This window comes from Mesoplodon mirus (genome assembly GCF_964341445.2).
Source record: "Mesoplodon mirus genome assembly, chromosome: 13".
Lineage (NCBI taxonomy): Eukaryota > Metazoa > Chordata > Mammalia > Artiodactyla > Ziphiidae > Mesoplodon > Mesoplodon mirus.
The window spans coordinates 25,340,816-25,358,381 of NC_138989.1; the positions used below are offsets into that span (position 1 = coordinate 25,340,816).

A 17,566-nucleotide genomic window follows, 5' to 3' on the forward strand; every position below is an offset into this window, starting at 1 on the left:
ACCAGCTGGACACCGTGCTCCGTCCCAGGAACCTCGGCGCCGCAACCCCGTCCGGGTCCTGAGTCTGTCAGCCACAGGGTTAAGAACCTTTTCTGAGGTTTAATCCCCAGGGGTCGGGTAGGGGTGGTAATTCCTCCAGGCCCTCTTTCCAGGCTGAGAACCACCTTGTGGTCTGGGAGCTCAGAGTCACGTGGCAGGGAGACCTCAGAGGTGGGGGCAGTGCAAGAGGTGCCGAGGGACAACCTGGACCCGGTGCTGAGCCAGTGGAGGCTTGCGGGGAGCTGCTGGCAGGTGGGAGCCAGGCCCCTGGCAAGAAGAGGGTGGGCAGGCCCAACCGAGGCAGGAGGCCCAGGCATGGGCGCTGCAGTCTCCCAGGGCACCCAGGAGCGGTGGTGGTGGAGGCCGCTCAGACGGATAGGGATGGGTGTGGCTGGGGCTGCCCCACAGCACAGGGTCTGTGCCAGGCAGGATCACCGAGCAAAGACCTGGCATCTGCCCTTAAGAGGTCTTTGATCCTGAGGGTGGGGGTCATGGGGGCAAACTGGGAGTCTGCAAAGGAGCTGTAAGTGGTGTTGGGCTGGGTGCCAGGGGCTCAGGGAGGTGGCAAGCTGGCAGGGACCCAGGGGAAGGGGTAATGATGTTCGTGAGGGGGATCCTTCATGCTGGGAAATGAGGGGACCAGGGGACGGGGCGATGCAAGGATGGGACACCCGGGATTTTTTTAAATTTTTATTTATTTATTTATTTTTGGCTGTGTTGGGTCTTCGTTTCTGTGCGAGGGCTTTGTCTAGTTGTGGCAAGCGGGGGCCACTCTTCATTGCGGTGCGCAGGCCTCTCACTATCGCAGCCTCTCTTGTTGTGGAGCACAGGCTCCAGATGTGCAGGCTCAGTAATTGTGGCTCACGGGCCCAGTTGCTCCGTGGCATGTGGGATCTTCCCAGAGCAGGGCTCGAACCTGTGTCCCCTGCATTGGCAGGCAGATTCTCAACCACTGCGCCACCAGGGAAGCCCCACCCGGTCTTTTTAGGCAGGTGATGGCTTTATTCGTTGGGTTCAGCAGGGAGTCCTAATTTTGGGCTGCAGCCCCAGGAACTCTGCGGGTGGCTGCAGGTAGTGGCCACTGTGCTGGGCACCTGACTGGCTTTCCAAATAGAGAAGGGTATGCAACACTCTTCAGGTTTGCACGGAGGCCCAGCCTGGTGGACAAGGGTGAGCAGCTGTAGGAGGCCACGGAGACAGGAGGCGGAGCCGTGTCCCAGCAGCATGGGCCTGGACAGTCTGCAACTCACTGTGGGCCAGCCCGTCTTGCTCCCAACACTGTCCCCCAGAGTCTTGTCCCTCTTCCGCCTGCCCCCACTTGAGGGCCACGTGTGGTCTGGGCAGCGGAGGAGCGAGGTCAGGCTCCTCGGTGAGGCATCACTGTGGGCAGAGGGCTCGGGGCTGACCAGGCCCTGAGGCGAAGCGGGGTGCCTGGGCAGGTCTGCAGCCACCTGGGCTCCAGCCATCTTGCTCTCCGGGTGCTTGCCTGTTCTTGGCTGTGTCCTGAGGCTGGTGGTGGCCTGTGCTCAGTGGCCTCTGGGGGCCACATCTGTCATCTCCAGGACGGGTGTGGTGAATTCCCTCGGTGCTGGGCGGGCTCCCAGACTGTCCGCTGGCACGTCCTGCCTGCCGTGTCTGCGCCCATAGGTGTGCCAGGTCATGGGGGCAGGGAGCCTCGTCCCCGTGTGGGTCCCATGTTTCATGGAGCCATCTGGCTGCCCTTCCTGCTCTGAGCCTGTCGACGGGTTGCCGGCCCAAGTGGCCCAAGTGTCCTCAAAGACGGACCCCAGGCCAGGGCTTCTGCCTGAGGCCCTCCCAGCTCTGCCCACCGTCCCCACGGCCCACAGCCCCTCTCCTCTCCGCCCTGGCCTCGCGGGCTCAGCTCACTCCCACGTGCTCCGAGCTCTCCAGCCTTTAGCACGTGGCCACCCTGTCCCCTGCCCCTCATCCCTTGCCCGCTTGCCCTGTCCTCCAGGTCTCATGTCAGGCGTCACCCCCGCCCAGTGCCCGCACAGCACTCCATCACCGTCGCTCATTTCGGTGGCCCCGTTGTGTGCAAGCAAGTAGCCGCCTGGCTGGGTCATGTGGATGACTGGGTGGACAGGCGGCCCCCGCGGGGGTTTCTCTGTGAGGCCCGCACGTCCTCCTCCTGAAGGCAGCCAGGCTCTGGGGCCATCACAGCATTTCCTGAGGGGAGAGGCCAGCGGCCAGGCCCGCACCCCCTGCCTGCCCACCACCTGGACTCAGCAGGCCTGGGGAGGTGGTTGTTCACCAGAAAAGGAGATTCTTGATGAGAAACTCAAGCAAGGCTGGAAATTCACTGGATTCCAAGTGGTTCTGACCTTTCATGCTCTACCAGCAGTGTCTCGATTAAGAACAAACTCTGCTGAGCAGAGACAATACCAGCCACGAGTCCTTCCGCCACCAGCCCGCAAGGTGGTCTGGCTGCCACCTGGGGAGAGCCCAGCCCGCCTCTCCGTGCTTGGGGGAGGCGAGCGCTGCAGAGGGGCTGAGACTGGGCTGCCACCCTGTCTTCTCCTTTCCAAGGGCCCTGGCAGAGGCCAGGCGGCCAGGAGAAACCAGCGGCTCCCGGGGCCTGGTGCCAGGCTCCGGACACGGCTCCTCGGAGCTCCTCCCCGCTCTGCACCTGCGGCTTCCTCCCACCCCACCCCCGCCACTCCCTGCACCTGGTAGAGGAGTCCCTGCCCCACCCCCACTTGCCCGCTGGCCTCTGCGTCAGCGCGTTGCCAAGGGTGACGTCAAGACCGCTGGGCGCAGAGGGCATGGAGGGCTGCGGCACGTGCAGGGCAGCCCCTGGGCAGGGGAGAGATTCCAGGCGTCTGTGGACCATGCCAACCAGCAGATCCCAGAAGCTGTGCTCAGCCTTGGTGACGATTCCGGGCCCTCGTCCCAGGAGGATTTAATGGGTCCTTGGCCTGCCTGGGGCCCGTCCCCCCCGTGCAGTCCTGCAGACACCAGGGGGCCTTCACTGTCCCCATGCGGGGCTGTCCAGGCGGCCCAGGAGGCCAGAGCACAGCCCAGTCACACATCACCTGGTGGGTCCTGTGGGACGGCAGCCATGCCCAGGGTCCCCATCACAGGTGGGAGGACAGGTCACAGTCCGAGCTCACGCAGCCATGGGCCCTCCCCGAGCCACACCTGCTGCCTGGGGCCAAGGCAGGCCGCCCTGCCCCACCCACCCTTTGGGGAGCCACTTCCTTCTACGCCTGGCTCGTGGCCTCTTCCCAGAGTAAAGAAAGATGAGGAACTCAGCCATGGCCCGCCTGGGTGCCCACCCCACACGGCAGCCCCTGAGGCCAGCCCCCCAACTTTAGTACCTGGCAGGCGGGACCCCAGCACCCTGCTGTCGGCCTGCCACCCAGCCTCAGCCAGCGCACCTGCTGATGGACCCATGGCCTCTGCATGGTGGGGGGTCCTTCAGAAGGGGAGGACGAGGCGGCTGTGAGGTGTCAGTGTTCTCACGGGAGCACCCTCAGCAGCTCGCTCGCTGCCCTTCCCTGGTGAAGCTGTCAGCAGGCCTGCCGTGCGCCTGTTGTATACCTGCTGCGTGCCTGCTATATACCTGCTGTGCACCTGCTGGGTGTGCAGCCGCAGGCCTTAACGTGTGTGTGCAGTGTGCCCGAGGAGGGGGGCTGCTCCAGGCTGTCCTACAAATAGTGTGCTTTGTCATTCAGCCCAAAAAGGGAGCATGTTTCAGTGACACGATGAACGGCACTGTGTCACAAAATGGTGCTGCCTGGGTCTGCGGCGAAACTGACCGTCACCTGCTGGTGACAGAGGGGGTGGCATTTGTGGAAAGGACGTGGTTACAAGTGGGAGATGCGAGAGGTGGATGATACCCGGCTTAGATTAGGAAGGGACCTGACATACCCTTTAGTGCCCTTAACCAGCCAGCTTTGCAGATGAGGACACTGAGGCCCAGAGATCACTCATCATGGGTCCCAGGGTGGGGGCAGTGAGCAGGGTTCGGGGGACTTGAGTGGCCATCAGGGTTGGCACTGGCCCAGCATCCCCCACCCCGTCAGTGGCGGGACCACAGGGAGCTCCAGCAGAGCAGGTCCCCACTCTGCCTCCTGCTCCCGACCCGGTGGAGGACATAGTTCTAGGAACCGTGCCGTGGGGACTTGGGACAGAGCCAGAGAAGCGTGCCGTTGACCCGCCAGAGGCCACCAGCCTCCCCCACCAGGCACTGGTCTCCCCAGCAACTCCTTCTGGTCTCGTGATGTGCCAGGGCCACATGCACCTTTGACCTCTGCAACATGCTGCCCCTGGGACAGCAGAGGCCTCCTGGACCAGAGCCAGGAGGCAAAGGCAGCTAGAGGGCCAGGCCCCCGGCAGGGCCACCACGGTGCCTCTCAACAAAGGGTGCAGCGAGCACAGGGCTCAGCTGGCCCCGAGCGCTCCCCCCGCTGGCGTCCCCCTCCAAGCTCGGCCCAGCCCTTTTTCTCTGTGGCCTGTTACCCCTCCCAAGCATTGGAGATGTGTGGCGGCTCGAGGGGGCCAGGTGTGCACTCACAGCCGGATCGTTGGTGGCCCAGAGCCACTGCTGGCCCTTGTGAACAGTGCCCACCTCTGTGCAGGCTCCTCTGGCCCTGGCACTAGCCGGGTTCCTCGCTCCACTGCCTGGCCCTTGTCTCGGCCCTAAGGGGGCTGAGGCCATGTGGTCCTCCCCTCTGTGGGCCCTGGGCCTCGCGTGGGGGAGGGGGAGGGCGGGTGGAGAGGCAGCCTCCACAGCCGGCCCTCCCCTGCTCCCAGGGCAGCTGAGCACGAGGCACCTCTCTACGGCAACTTCCTCCGTTCTCCCTGCCCTGTCACACTGAGCATTCCCGAGGGCTCCTGCTTCCTGCTCCCTTTGTGCTCAGCTCGTGCCCAGAATAGGTCCTCCATCAGAGGTCAGCCAGACAGAAGGACGGAAGGACAGGCAGGCCACCTGCCGCTCAGTGTGGCCTCCCTCCAGCCCCGCTCCTCACCCTGGGATCCTTTTGTGCCCGCCCCTCCATGGTGGCCACCTCCTGCTGCGTCACTAGAGCGCCCCCCTACCCCAGGCACAGGCTGTCACTGGACACAGTGGAGCAGGTGGGACGTGCCCCCACCCCACCCCCTCCATGCTCCACCTCTCCCACACGACAGCCTTTGCCACATGCCCTGGTGGAATCTGCATGGGGGTGTCCACGTGTCCCTCGGATCTGAGGCTGCGGTCCTTCCCCCATAGGCGGGTTGGGGTCAGCCTCTTGCCAGGTCGCGGACCAGCCCTGGGAGGGAGGAGGCAGGTGCCATTGGCGCTGTGTGGGCAGCGCTGGCCCCCACCTGTGCTGCACACCCATCCACTGGAGGGCAGTGGCTGGCCAGCACCAGCTCACAAGTGCCAATTTTTCCGTTTTTAAGAAGTTTGTGAGCTGTTTGACATCATGTTGGTAGCTTAAAATCAGCCAGGTGAGAGTAATGACACCATGGAAATTGGCAGCCTCTACAGCCGGCCCCCACCCCAGCCAGATGTTAAACATTCACCAGCCTCCTGCAGCCGGTGACCCCCGAACCCTGGCTGGAAGGGCCTGCCCGTCAGGCTCATTCATCGGTGAATTACAGTGTTCACTGTCTGCGTCCTTTTAAAGAGCTGTCAGCCTCCTCTGTGACCCCTCAGCGCCTCCCTGCTCTGGCCCTGTGACCACACCTGTCTTTTCTGTTCACGTTTGTCCTGCTTGCGAATGGTCATTTGCCAGATGGCTCCATGCTCTCCCCGGGCAGATTCACGAGAATCAAGCCTCTGCATAGGGGAGCAGCCTGGAGCCGGGTGGTTCTGCCATGTCTCTGTCAGCATGTTCGACTCACATGTGAATCTGCTCTAGCCGGGCCTCCCTGGGTCCCCGCCTGAGGACAGGCCCCATGGGGCTTGTTCAGGAAGCAGTGAGGGACAGAGGCGACTGTGGCCTTTCCTCCCCTGAGGTCACATGGGGACCACATTGAGCAACCCCTGGAGACCGGAGTGGCTCCCCCAGTACCCACATTCACTGGCCCCATGCTGGCTGTGGCTGGCCCCGAGGCACCCCAGTGCAGCAGCTCTCTGGGTCCAGAGAACCCCAGGGGGCCTCCTGCCCCAGAGACCGCCTTGCAGGGGAGAAGGGAGCAGACATCAGGAGCAGGGCCTGGATGGATTGGGATGAAGGTAGCGATGGTAATCTGGGCTCAACCTTGCGCATCCAGCCTGGGTCGTGGGGCCTGTGGGGGCGGCCCACAGAGGCAGGACCGAGGGGTTTGGGGGGGCCATGGAGAGCTGGGCCAGCTGGGCGTGGTCCCGGGTGCCATGTCCCACCCCCAGCACCGCCTGGGGTAAACGTTGCTGCCAGGGCTCGTCAGGGCCTCTGCAGCTGCCACGTCTGCGCACATCCTCTCTGCCAGGTGATCTGCTCTTCTCAGTGTCCCTGCACCCCGCGGAACATCTGTATCCTGCACTTACCAGGAGCTTCAGGGCAGAGGGACCTCCCCAGCCCGCATCCCGCTCAGCGCCCAGGCCAGCGGGTTAATTAATTTCCTGAGTGCATTAGCCCCACTCCTTATGCACACGTCAGAACCCAGAGGGATTTTAAGATGCAGATTATTATTGTTTTAAGGGATTTCTATAATCTGAGAACTGAAAAACAACTTCTCCACTTAGCAAGAACAGGCTCCAGGGAGCTGCTTGAGACCACTGGGGGACCCTCGGTAACCAGCACAGACAACTGGCCCTGAACAACACTGAGAAAGGTTTCTGTGCTAACAGAACTCGGGGACCGCCCCGCACCGGGCCCCTCTGGCTCTGACAGTCTAGTGTTTTGGTAGATCTGAATACAGTCATCTAGGGCAAGGGGGCGTGGTCATCTGAGGGGGGCCCCCCGGATGGAGCAGAAGGTGGCCCTGTTCCCTGCACGTGGCTCCCCACTGGACACATGTCCTCAGATCCAGAGACCGAACTCAGGCTGGCCCGGGCACCTGGGCCACAGCTCACCCTGACCCTGTCTTCATCACCCCTGGTTGGTGTCTCCTCAGCTCATGTATTTGCTCTAATTTCATGAATAAAACCACAGTCACCCAGAGGCCCTGGGCCTTAGGTCCTGAGGTTTCTGCTGAGGCCAGCCCCAGGCCACAGACCCACACACCTTTTCGGGCCTTCAGTGACCCTGGGAAGGCTGACAGCATCCTGGCTGAAGAGGCCCAGAGCCTCCAAGCCACATGGCCCAGCTCCACGTTCCCCAGAAGCCATAGCCTCTGGGCCTGTGTCTCAGGCTCCAGGAAACCAGCTCTGTAGCCAACTACCAGCCGCTGGGGAAAGAACAGTCTGGAACAGCTGACTGGGGCAACCTGTAGTTCTTGGGCGGCTTCCCACCTGGGCCCTTTGTTTACTGCTTGCCGGCTCCAGGGACGCCCCCTCGGCTCCTCTTTCAGCCTCATCTGCCCAAAGACAGGACCTCAGGAGGCGAGAGGGCGCCAGCCACATGCAGCCCCAGTCCTGTGCGTCCTCAGCCGGACAAGCTGGTCCAGTCGTGGCTCCCTTGTCTGCAAAGCCAGACGACAGATCCACAGCTCAAGGACAGGATGCAGTTTTGACATCTGCCAGGTGCCTGTGCTTGGTTCCCGCAGGGCCTGGGACTCTGGGACTGGCGCTCTGATGGAGGGGGATGCCCAGGAGTGGAGCTTAGACCCTGGTCAGCCCCGTGGCCTCCCCTGTGGCCTGGGCCACCCTGCCTGGTTTGGTGGCTGGGAAGGCTGTGGGAATCGCACAGGCCTGCAGGGAACACAGTGCCCTCCTGCCATTTCCTTTTCTTCTCAGAAGAGACAACAATCCAGCCCCCCACTCCCCATTCCTGCTCAGGCTTCCCAGGGCCAGGCTGCAAGTGCCTCTCAGGACCGAGGGGTTTTAGGGAGCCACGGAGAGCTGGGCCACCTGGGCGAGGTCCCGGTGCCAAGTCCCACCCCCAGCACAGCCTGGGGCATCAGGATGCGGCATCACCAAGGCCAGAGACCACACTGAATCAGGACAGAGGAGGCGCTGGGCAGAACTGTCACCACGCTCTCCTCTGATGCCCAGACCTAGCAGGCTGGCCTTCTGTAGTGCAGCTGACCAGGGGACCTGGCGTTGGGCACCACCAGCCCTGACACAGCACATGTTCCTCCCGGGGCATCCCAGCCCCTGCTGCAGTGGTGTGGGACCCAGGGAGGGCAGGAGATCTCTTCTCTGGACAGCAAGGAGCCCATGGGGGTGGGAGACCTACCGTCCCCAATGGTTGTGGAGGACATGGACAGAGACACTGCGTGTGACTCCAGCCTGGATTCAGTGAGACCACAGCCATGACCCGCTGACCAGCCGGCCTCTGGCGCGCCCTTCCCCCGAACCTTGTTCCTGCTCCTGCCCAGTGCTCTGTCCCCAGGCACAGCTGCTGTGACCCTGTGGCCCGGTGTCTCCTGCCACACTGCCAGTCTGGGGGGATGGGCTGGCCCAGCCCTGGGGGTGATACAGGTGGTCACAGCTGGAGGGGGGTGAGGTTTCGAGGACCCACTCGAGGCAGTGACACGAAGACAAGGGCTTGGGAACCAGAAACAGGGCCCCACCCAGCTTCTTCATCCCCCGCCTCACCTGAAAAGGGGGCTGAGAGGCTTGGACCGTGCTGGCCAGCCACCGAGCACCTAGCAGGGTGTGGGGTATGTCAGCCACAGTGACAGCATCCGGGGCAGGATAAAGCGCCAGCTGCCCCCACAGGCAGGAGCAGTGTTCCCAGGCTCGAGGGCCCTGCTGTGGTCCCAGGGTGCTGCGGAATTCCCTAAACCTCGTCCCGATGGTATGGCTGCACCAGCACATGTAGGCATCCTTCCTGGGAGAGGCTCTGTCACTTTGATCAGTTTCTCAATGGAGCTAAGACCCTGCCCTTGCCCAGTAGAAGACTGCCCTTGCCCAGCCCCAACCCCCTGCTGATGGAGAAGCCAGGGTTAGGGCAGCAGTGGCCCAAATATTACTTCCTAAGGATGAGCATTTCTGAAATCCATCTTGTTTGGCCACAAGCAGAGGTTCCCCACTGAGACGTCTACCCACCCCCCCACACCCTGTCCCCAGCTTCTCATGTCCCTGCAGGAACTGGCCACCTGCTGCCCATGGCTCTCCAGCCTTTCCTCCAGGAGGGGTGGCCCAGGGCTGTGCCCAGGGGTGCAGAAGCTCCATCTTGCTGAACAGTGTTAGGCAAGGGTGTTGGGGCCCAGGGGATCCTCAATCTGGTCCCAGGAGGGGCTGTTTGCACTGCCGTTCCCTCCCATGGTGGCAGTGATGGTCTGCAAGCCGGGCCAGGCCTGCACGCACCTGCATCATGCTGTTTGCTAATTTCCCATCAGTGACTGACAGCAGTGGGGCTTGGATCAAGCCAGCAAGATTTAACACAAAAACAAATAGAAAGCAGTTCTCATTTCAGCTGAAGCTGAAAAGGACTGGAAGGACTGGGGCTTTGGAAGAGGCATCCTCCCTGGGGGCGGTAGCGGTTGGGGGTGGGGGGAGGTGGGCGGATGAGGTGAGAGCAGGTGGGACGCAGAGCCCGGACCTCATCCTAGGCTGCCACCCTTCCTCCCTGGGCCTGGGCATGACATGGGGAGCTGGGAGCAGGACACAGGAGCTCCAGGCCTTGCAGAACAAGTGCTCCAAGTGTGGCCTTGGGAATCTGGGAGTCAATTCTAACTCAGTCCCCCCCATCCAAAGTTATGAGATGTCCACTGCCCTCATCACACCAGCCCGGGGCTCTTCTTGACACCTGTGGGATCAGGAATGGTCTTTTCTGGCTCTGAGATCCTGTCGGTCATTGATTCTGAGGCTCAGTGAGAACAGAGGGCAGAAGAATCATGTGTGTTTGGGGTGCAGGGGCTGGCTGGCCACACAGACTCCCAGGGGACAGCTCGGTCAGGTGGGCAAAGCCCCCAGCCAGGGCACGAGCGTGTTTTGGTGCTGGGGTGGGGCAGTGACCTGCCTGTGTGGCCCCAGGGTCATCATGTGGCCACCTGTGGTCCATCTGGGCTGTCTGGCTCCTGAGGACTCGCAACACGCCGAGGCCAGTATGGCTGTGTCAGTGGAAGCGGGGGGCTCGGTGGAGCACACTCGTCCCGAGGCACCCCGGTGCCAGCCCCGTGCCGGGCACTGTGGGGAAACGGTGGGGCCCAGGGCGTGGTCCTTCCTCTCTGGGGGCAGATGTCCGGGTGGGAGGACGAGGGCAGGGGAAAGAGGCTGGGCCTCAGGTGCTGTCACAGACCCTGCACACAAACCTCTAAGCCCCCCAGACGGGCTGCCACACTTGCTACTACTCTGGGTCACCCTAGCCCCCTCTGAGCCATATACTTTGGGAGACTGGGGACCAGCAAACAGGCTGCCTGGAGAAGGTGGGTGCTGAGCATGGGGCGGGGACAAGTGGCGTCAGGCGAGGTGGCCCGAGGCTGAGCTTCCGCTGTTTCTGGCAGGTTCAGGATGGGTTTCAGGCCATTAGGGCCCGAGCACAGCTTCCCTGCAGCCTGTTATCTTGTTTAAACAGCCCTACTGTTTGAAGTGGCAGGCCTGGCCGGCGCTGTTACTACGAGCGTCACAGTTGTCACTCGATGGGGGGCAGGGGACAGACAAACGGTGCCTCTGACTTCTGGACCCGTCGGAACACACTCCCACCCCAGTGAAGCCCCATCTGTCACTGGCCCAAGGCCTGCAGGGCTGAGCCTCCTCCTGCCCCCTCCTGGGCTGCAGCAAGCCGCCCCCTGGGAGGGGAGAGGCGGTGGCCCTTTGCTGAGCCCCCTTCTCGTCCCTGGGGAGGGGGGCCAAGGGCCGTGAGTACCAGGACTGTGGGGCGCGAGGTGCGCCGCCCCGAGTGCTAATCCCTCTCTGCTGCTCGCTAATCCCCACACTCTGGCCGCGACTCCCATGGCCTTGGGCTGCCCGTTTGAAGGTGGCACGGAGGCCAGGGGTCAGGGCAGCAGGAGCCGGGGCACCGACGGGGACACACAGTGGAGTCGGTCTTGGGACCGCCGCACAAACCCCGGGGTTTGGGGGAGGAAGATGAACCCCGAGCCTTCGTCCCCGGCAGGTCAGGGGGTTCCTGAAGGTTTTAAAGCCAGAAGGACACCTGCCTATAAACCCTTTTTCCCTTCGTTTTGCTTCACGACGGCGCTGAGGCGAGAAGGGACACAGGCCACTGCCAGCGAAGGGCCAGGACGACACGGAGCCTGCTCCGGGGAGCGGAGGAGGCCCAGTCCTGCCAAGTGTCAGGGTCCTGGTGGGGGGGAGGGGAGGCTGGGGGCACGGGCGGGCCCCTCCCCGGTGGCCAGGTCCGACCACCTGGACAGGCAGGACACGCGGCGCCCGGCGTCCTCTCACTGTAGCCCCTGCACACGGCTGCCTTGCCGACCACCTACATCCCGCACCATCCAGCCCTGCCTGCCGTGGCCCTGCGGCCAGCAGACCACTCACCCTGCCGGGTGCTGGAGAGAGCAGCCCCCGCAGACCGGGTGGTGGTGCTCAAGGCCACAGCAAATCAACAGAAGGATTCCAGCTGGTGACCGGCTACTTCAGGGAGGCTCAGGGACGGCCTTGAGAGCCCACCCTTCCGCCGGGACCCAGGGGAGGACAGCCTGGTGAAGGCCCCATGCGGGGATGAGTTGGGGCCAGGCAGAAGGTGCCGGGTCACCCCGCTGGGATGGGAGCTGCTGGAGGGCTATGCACAGGGCAGTGAAGTGACCCCAGGTTGCAGAGACACGGAGCAGAGGCAGGGAGAGGTGGGAAGGAGATTCCAGGTGTGGCTGGAGGTGCCGTCAACTGGACAGATGCAGGTAGAGCCCATGGCCCGACTCCGGGACCCTGGCCTCTGTGGGGGGTCATGCCCACTCCTGGGTACTGCCTCCCCTGGCAGAGGCAGCCAGACAGTGCCCTCCCTCCATGCCACCTGCCCCAGCTTGCTGGCTTGGCACTGGGTGGTCAGTGCACGTGTGTCCGCCCCTAGGGCCTCAGTTCTCTTAAGCCAGGACTGCCCCTTGCTTCTCTCTGTGTTTCCGAGAGTGACTGCTTGACGTCCAGGGAAAGGTGCCGGGAGAGGCCGGGCTTGGATCTCGGACGCCGGTGTCAGTGGTAGGGATGCTGGGCCTCCAGCTTCCTGTCACTGCCTGTCGACCACGTTTCTACTGTGACTCACTTCACGACAGCCCAGAATAACTGCCATCTCCTGGTTGGCAGGACCTGAGACTCTTGGGTGAGGTCAAGTCCAAGGCCAACCGAGGCAGCCATGGGGGCTTGGGGTGGGGCTGCCTCAGGGCTCCTCACCCAGGCCCCCACCCCTTTCAGCCTGTCCCACTCACATCACCCAGTGAGCCCTAAAGCTGAAGTGAGCCAGGGAGAAAGGGGGTCAGACAGAAGATGGGGGGTGGGGCTGGTTTGAGTGGGCGTCTGGTGCCAAGGGTCAGAGCAGGGGATCAGGGCCTGCACTGGGAGGCCTCTGAGGTCCCAGGGACACAAGAGGGTGGGGTAGGAACACACTGAGGGACTGGAAGGGGAAGGGGTGCCGAGAAGTGCCGTGGCTGTGCCTGGTGGAGGGGAGGGCGGCGGTGGGAGGGGCACGGGGAGTGAGCTGCCTGTGTGGCAGGGCCGTGCCAGTCGATCTTGGCCTGGGTCTCCCGAGGGCCCACAGGGTACAGGGGCAGTGTGGCTCTGTGGGCTCGAGGGCCCAGACTTGGGGAATGGGTGCGCTGACCCTGGGCAGCCAAGGGGGAACGCTGCCCACCCCAGAGAGAGAAGGGCGCGGGCGGCAGCACCCCCAGCTTGCCCTGTTGCCCCCGCACAGGCTGCGGCACCACCCACTCTGTGCCGCCCGTGCAGATGAGCCCCGGGGAAAGTCAGGGGCTCATTGATCCATTAGCCTCATTAATACAATTCTCCAGTCTGGCGCGGCCAGCACTTAGGCTTGTGGGAGGAAGAAGTGGGGAGCACTAACCAGGTTGGTCTGGACCTGACCCCGGTCATCCAACTCTGTCCCCAGGCACCTCCCCGTTGCCTGAGGCCAGGAGCCGGATGGGGATGGCAGGACCAAGGGGCGACTGTGGCCGTCGGAAGCTCTCCTTGGGGCAGAGGGGCCTGGGCAGGCCAGGCTGGCCCTCACAGCCCCCATTCCCACATCCATAAATGGGGATGTGGGGAGAAGCCCTCACAGCCACTGCTCTGAGAGGAGCAGAGAGCTGGACCTCTGGACATCACAGCAGCCTCCACACAGAGGAGGAGCAAGGCCCAGAGCCTCCAGGGGCAGCTGTCGAGGGCAAGGCACCATCCTTTGGTAACAGTCCTACCCCACCCCTCCCACTGGGAATCCCACCCACCCAGGGCACTGCAGGCAGGAGCAGGTACTGGAAGGACCTCCCCTCTTCCCTGCCCACTGCCCCGCCCACCAGGGAGAGTGAGATACCCTCAACACCTGGAGGCCCTCCCCCACTCCCAACAAGTAGACAGTGATGGACAGTGTGGTCTGGCCAGCCAGCCAGGGCTGGGCCTGCATGCCCCTGTGGAGAGGGACACCTGGCCCAGCTCAAAGATGGAGCGTCTTCTGCTTTCCGTCTGTGTTGCTGTGCGAGGCAGAGGGTGGAGGCTTCCTCCCCAGTTGCCATGGAAACTGCATGCTGAGTGTCTGAGTATAAGCTCAACCAAGGGAGGGGAGCAGCTGCCCTGGGTGGCAGCTGCTGTCACAGACTCTCAGTGTTGGGAAGGGCCCGAGGGGCTGCCCCACTCCTGCGCTGGCCAGTGCAGAGGGCAGCTCTCAGGCCTTCTCGCCTGCATCTCCCTGTGGGCGCTGGACCACCACCACATCTGCTCTCTTGTCTACACGGGGCTGTAGTGACTCCATCCAGGCCTGGGTGAGTCGAGCACACAGGCCCTGCCCTCCTGCAAACACTTCCAGTGAGGGACAAGATACTGGGGGCGGGGGTGGGGGTGTGGAGAAACGCAGATTCTGGCGACAGTGGGGAGCCAGGGTTGGCTGGGGAGGCCCGAGCGTCCCATTCCCATCCCTGCAGGCGTGAGTGGGTCTGAGTCATCTCCTGCACCGGCTCCGCACTGGGCTCCTGCCAGGACAGCGTGGCCATGCTGCCTCACTGCCCGAGGCCTCCAGCTCAGTCTGGGGTTGTTGCTCTGCTTCTTGCCACCCCACCCTGTTCCCGGGGAGCCCTCTTGCCTGTACCCCACAGCCTAAGGGCAGATGCAAGCCAGGGCCTTGCTCCCCTGAGCCACCCCCACGACCCGAGACAAGCTGGAGCCCCAAAAGGGAAATAAGCTCCAGAAGGATAAGGACCCTCGGTGGACGAGTTGGGGAGCTCAGGGCTTCAAGCCACCGGGCAGCCTGCGGGCTGAGCCCGGCCTCTTCCCCGCGGAGCCCAAGGCACCTCTCAGCAGGGCCCCCTGAGCACCCCCAGGCCGCACTAGACTTCTCTGCAGGTTTGCATGAAGATAAAGACACCCCTCTCTCACCCCCAAAGACCAGTCCCCCACTTCTTTGGTGACAAAGAGTAAGCTATTTCCCTGAGCGACCAGTGCCATCCTTGGAGGGGTTTTACTCTGGAGGCACAATCCTGTCTTCACACCTTTCCACAGTTGCAGGTGCATCTAACACAGGCCCCTCCACCCCCACCCCTGTGCACCTGCCAGGACCTCATGACCTGGGTGTGACGGTGGGGCCCACTCGCCCTCTCTCCGCTGGAGAAGGCTGGGGATGCCCAAGCCCGGCTCCCCGGCAGGGCTCAGGGTGGGCCAGGGAGGTCTCGGGGGCTCCTCCCACCCACCAGGCCCAGAGCACAGGGTTCCGGGCCTCACCTGCCTCCCGGGCAGTGGAGGCGGGGAGGGCAGTCAGCGCCGCACAGAGGACGGACGCCAGACGGCCCGCTGGGACGTGCCGCTCGCTAGGTCAGCCGCGCCTCCGCGCCCCTCGAGCCATGCCACCACAGAGGGAGCAGAGGCTTGGCTGTTACTTTATGAAGGTGCCAGCTCGATATCCAGCCCCGGCTGGACCCTCCCCCTTGGCCCATGCAGCCAGGGTGCTGCCAGGAGGCCTCACTGCCCAGTCCCGCCCTTGGCGCCCTTGGAGCCTGGCACCGTTGCCCGGGCCGGGCCTGGTGGCTGAGCCTCAGGGCTGGCACCATCGTGGTGAATGGAGCTCATTCATGTCCGCAGCCCAGCCTCCTAGCTCTGCTTCCAGCGTGAAAAGCTAAATTCACAGTTCCCAAGAACAAACACTCCAGGCGCTCCTACAACAGGCAGACCTGGGCTTCCCAAACCGAAACGGAACTGAGAACTCGTGTTAGGGACGAGAAACCTGAGTCCCAGGGCGGGACAGAGCCTCCCTGGGCTCTGAGCCCCAAGCAGCAGAGCCAGAGCCAAGGCACAGCTGCACTGCATCCTCTTCCCCCTGCCGGCTGCCCGCTGCAGCCCCAGGCCTTGGCCGTGGCTGATTTCCCGTTGCCTCATCCTAGCCTCACAGGGCCCCCTGATCCAGGCCACCTCCCCTTTTATCTCTGAGTCATGCCGTGATGGCCGCTCTGGTCACTGGTGCCCGGCATGGAGACTCAGCTTTCCAGAAGTGTCATGTTTTAGCCCCCAGCCTCGTGAGCAGGATCCCTAACAGACCGTGCTTTACAGGTGGGGAAACTGAGGCTCAGAACAAACAAGAGCTGACGGCTGGCAGAGCAGGGGTTCTGACCCTCGTTGGCCACTCCACAGGTTCACCTCTCCTCCGTCCTTCTCACACCTAGAAGGGCACCTGGAGCACCTCTGCCCACGGAGGCTGAGGAGGGGCGGGGGATGCGGGCCTAGCAGTGAAGGTTATTGGCGTGCCAGCAGGCTGGGGTTTCCAGGTCTCCCGGGCCCCGGGGTTTGGGCCGGTTCTGAGAAGGGCTGAAACCTTGACATCACCAGCACTTTATGAGGTCTGGGACTGGAGCCTCTGCTGTGCCCAGGGCAAGCCGAGCAGGCGGTGTTTGGGTGGCCCCCTTGCCTGTTGGGGGATCTGTGCTCCCCTTTTGTAGAGTGCAGGGCTGGACTTGGGTGTCCACTTTTGGGGCCAGTGCCCCCCAGCCAGCCCGTGAGGAAGCCAAAAGCAGCCCTCTTGGCCTATTAAATCAAGGAAATGGGTGCTCTCCTGGCACTTGGTGCTGTCCTGTGCCCCTGCAACAGTGAGCGAGGGGCTGAGTGTGTGTCACAGGGTCTGGGCAGCCATTGGGCCTCCAGGCTGAGCAGTTACGGAGCCCCCAGAGCAGAGGAACCAGGCGGAGCTGGGAGCCAGCAGCCTGGAGGGAGGTGCTGGGGGCTCTGGGGGCTCTGGATGGCAGCTGAGCCGGGTCTGCAGAGTCCAGCCCCCTCCCTCTCCATCCCACCTCCCACAGAGGCTCTGTGCCGGTGGGGAGGGAGGCAGGTCTTGGACAAGAGGAGATGAGGACACCCCAGTGCCAGGGCGCCAGCAGTGAGTGGCATGCAGAGCATCTGCTGGGAAGGCAGCCACAGGCCGAGGCCCAGCAAACCTGGTTCCTCTCAAACCAACACTGTGTTGCTCCCGCAGCAGTCCTGGTGCTGGGTGCCGTGATCGTCCCCATTTTACAGATGAGGACACTGAGGCCGGGAGAGGAGAAAGGACTTGTCCAAGGTGCAGCGAGCCCTGGTGGTGAGAGCGAACCCCAGGCCACAAATCTGTACCCATAACAGGGACACCTGCCTTTTCGTGACTCAGGGGAGCCTTCATGGGGGACCAGGGCCGAGGCTCCCCTTTGCGCCCCAGCCCCCGGCCTCCTCAGGATGTTCCAGGAGCCGGTCTGGTCCAGGCCACCACGGGTGCTGTCGCATGGCAGTTGTGCTCAGGGTAAAGGCCTCCACCACTGAGCTCGGCACTTAGCAAAGATTCCAGTCTCTGACCAGCAAGCTGGAAGCCCCTTAGAGGGGGGTCACCAGCTGCAGCCCTCTGGGGAAAGTCCAGTCTGTTCGGTGAGGTTGAGTATATTCGGAAGTGTCCAAGCAGGAGCTTTCTCTGCAGATGGTTGAGAAATGACTTGTGCGCCACCCTGCGGACTATCCAGCTGCCTCCCAGGGTCTGACGTGCGCTGTTACAAATCACTGGTTCCTGCCCCTTCCCGAGCATGGGATCGCCACCGCTGCCCAGGCCTCTGACGGGAGTCATCTGCTCCGTGTCATCTCTGTACACGATGTTTCTCACTGTGAGCAGCTCCTGGAGAGAGCTGGGTGGGCCCCAGAGCCCTGGGTTGGCATCGCAGGCGAGCAGTCGTGGGATATTTTCTCCTGGGAGGAGCAGCTGCAGAGCTGAGGGCGCGGAGGGCCTCCTGCTGGGGGAGCGCTGGGGTTGGTGCAGACACGGGGTCCTCACCCAGCCCTGGGAGTCGCCTGTCCAGGGCCCCATCCCCTGTGTGAGGTGGGTGGCCTCCCCGGCTTGCAGCAAGAGGATGTCTGTGTCAGGCTGGTGGAAGTCATGGCAAGACAAGGTGTGAT

At 63.3% G+C, this 17,566-nt stretch overlaps 2 protein-coding genes across 3 annotated transcripts in view; one reads left to right on the plus strand and one right to left on the minus strand.

Moving 5' to 3' along the window:
* RSPH14 (radial spoke head 14 homolog) overlaps positions 1–17,566 on the minus strand; it is a 62,281-nt gene that overhangs the window by 29,053 nt on the left and 15,662 nt on the right. The gene's annotated exons all lie outside the window — the stretch shown is intronic.
* GNAZ (G protein subunit alpha z) overlaps positions 1–17,566 on the plus strand; it is a 42,480-nt gene that overhangs the window by 20,315 nt on the left and 4,599 nt on the right. The gene's annotated exons all lie outside the window — the stretch shown is intronic.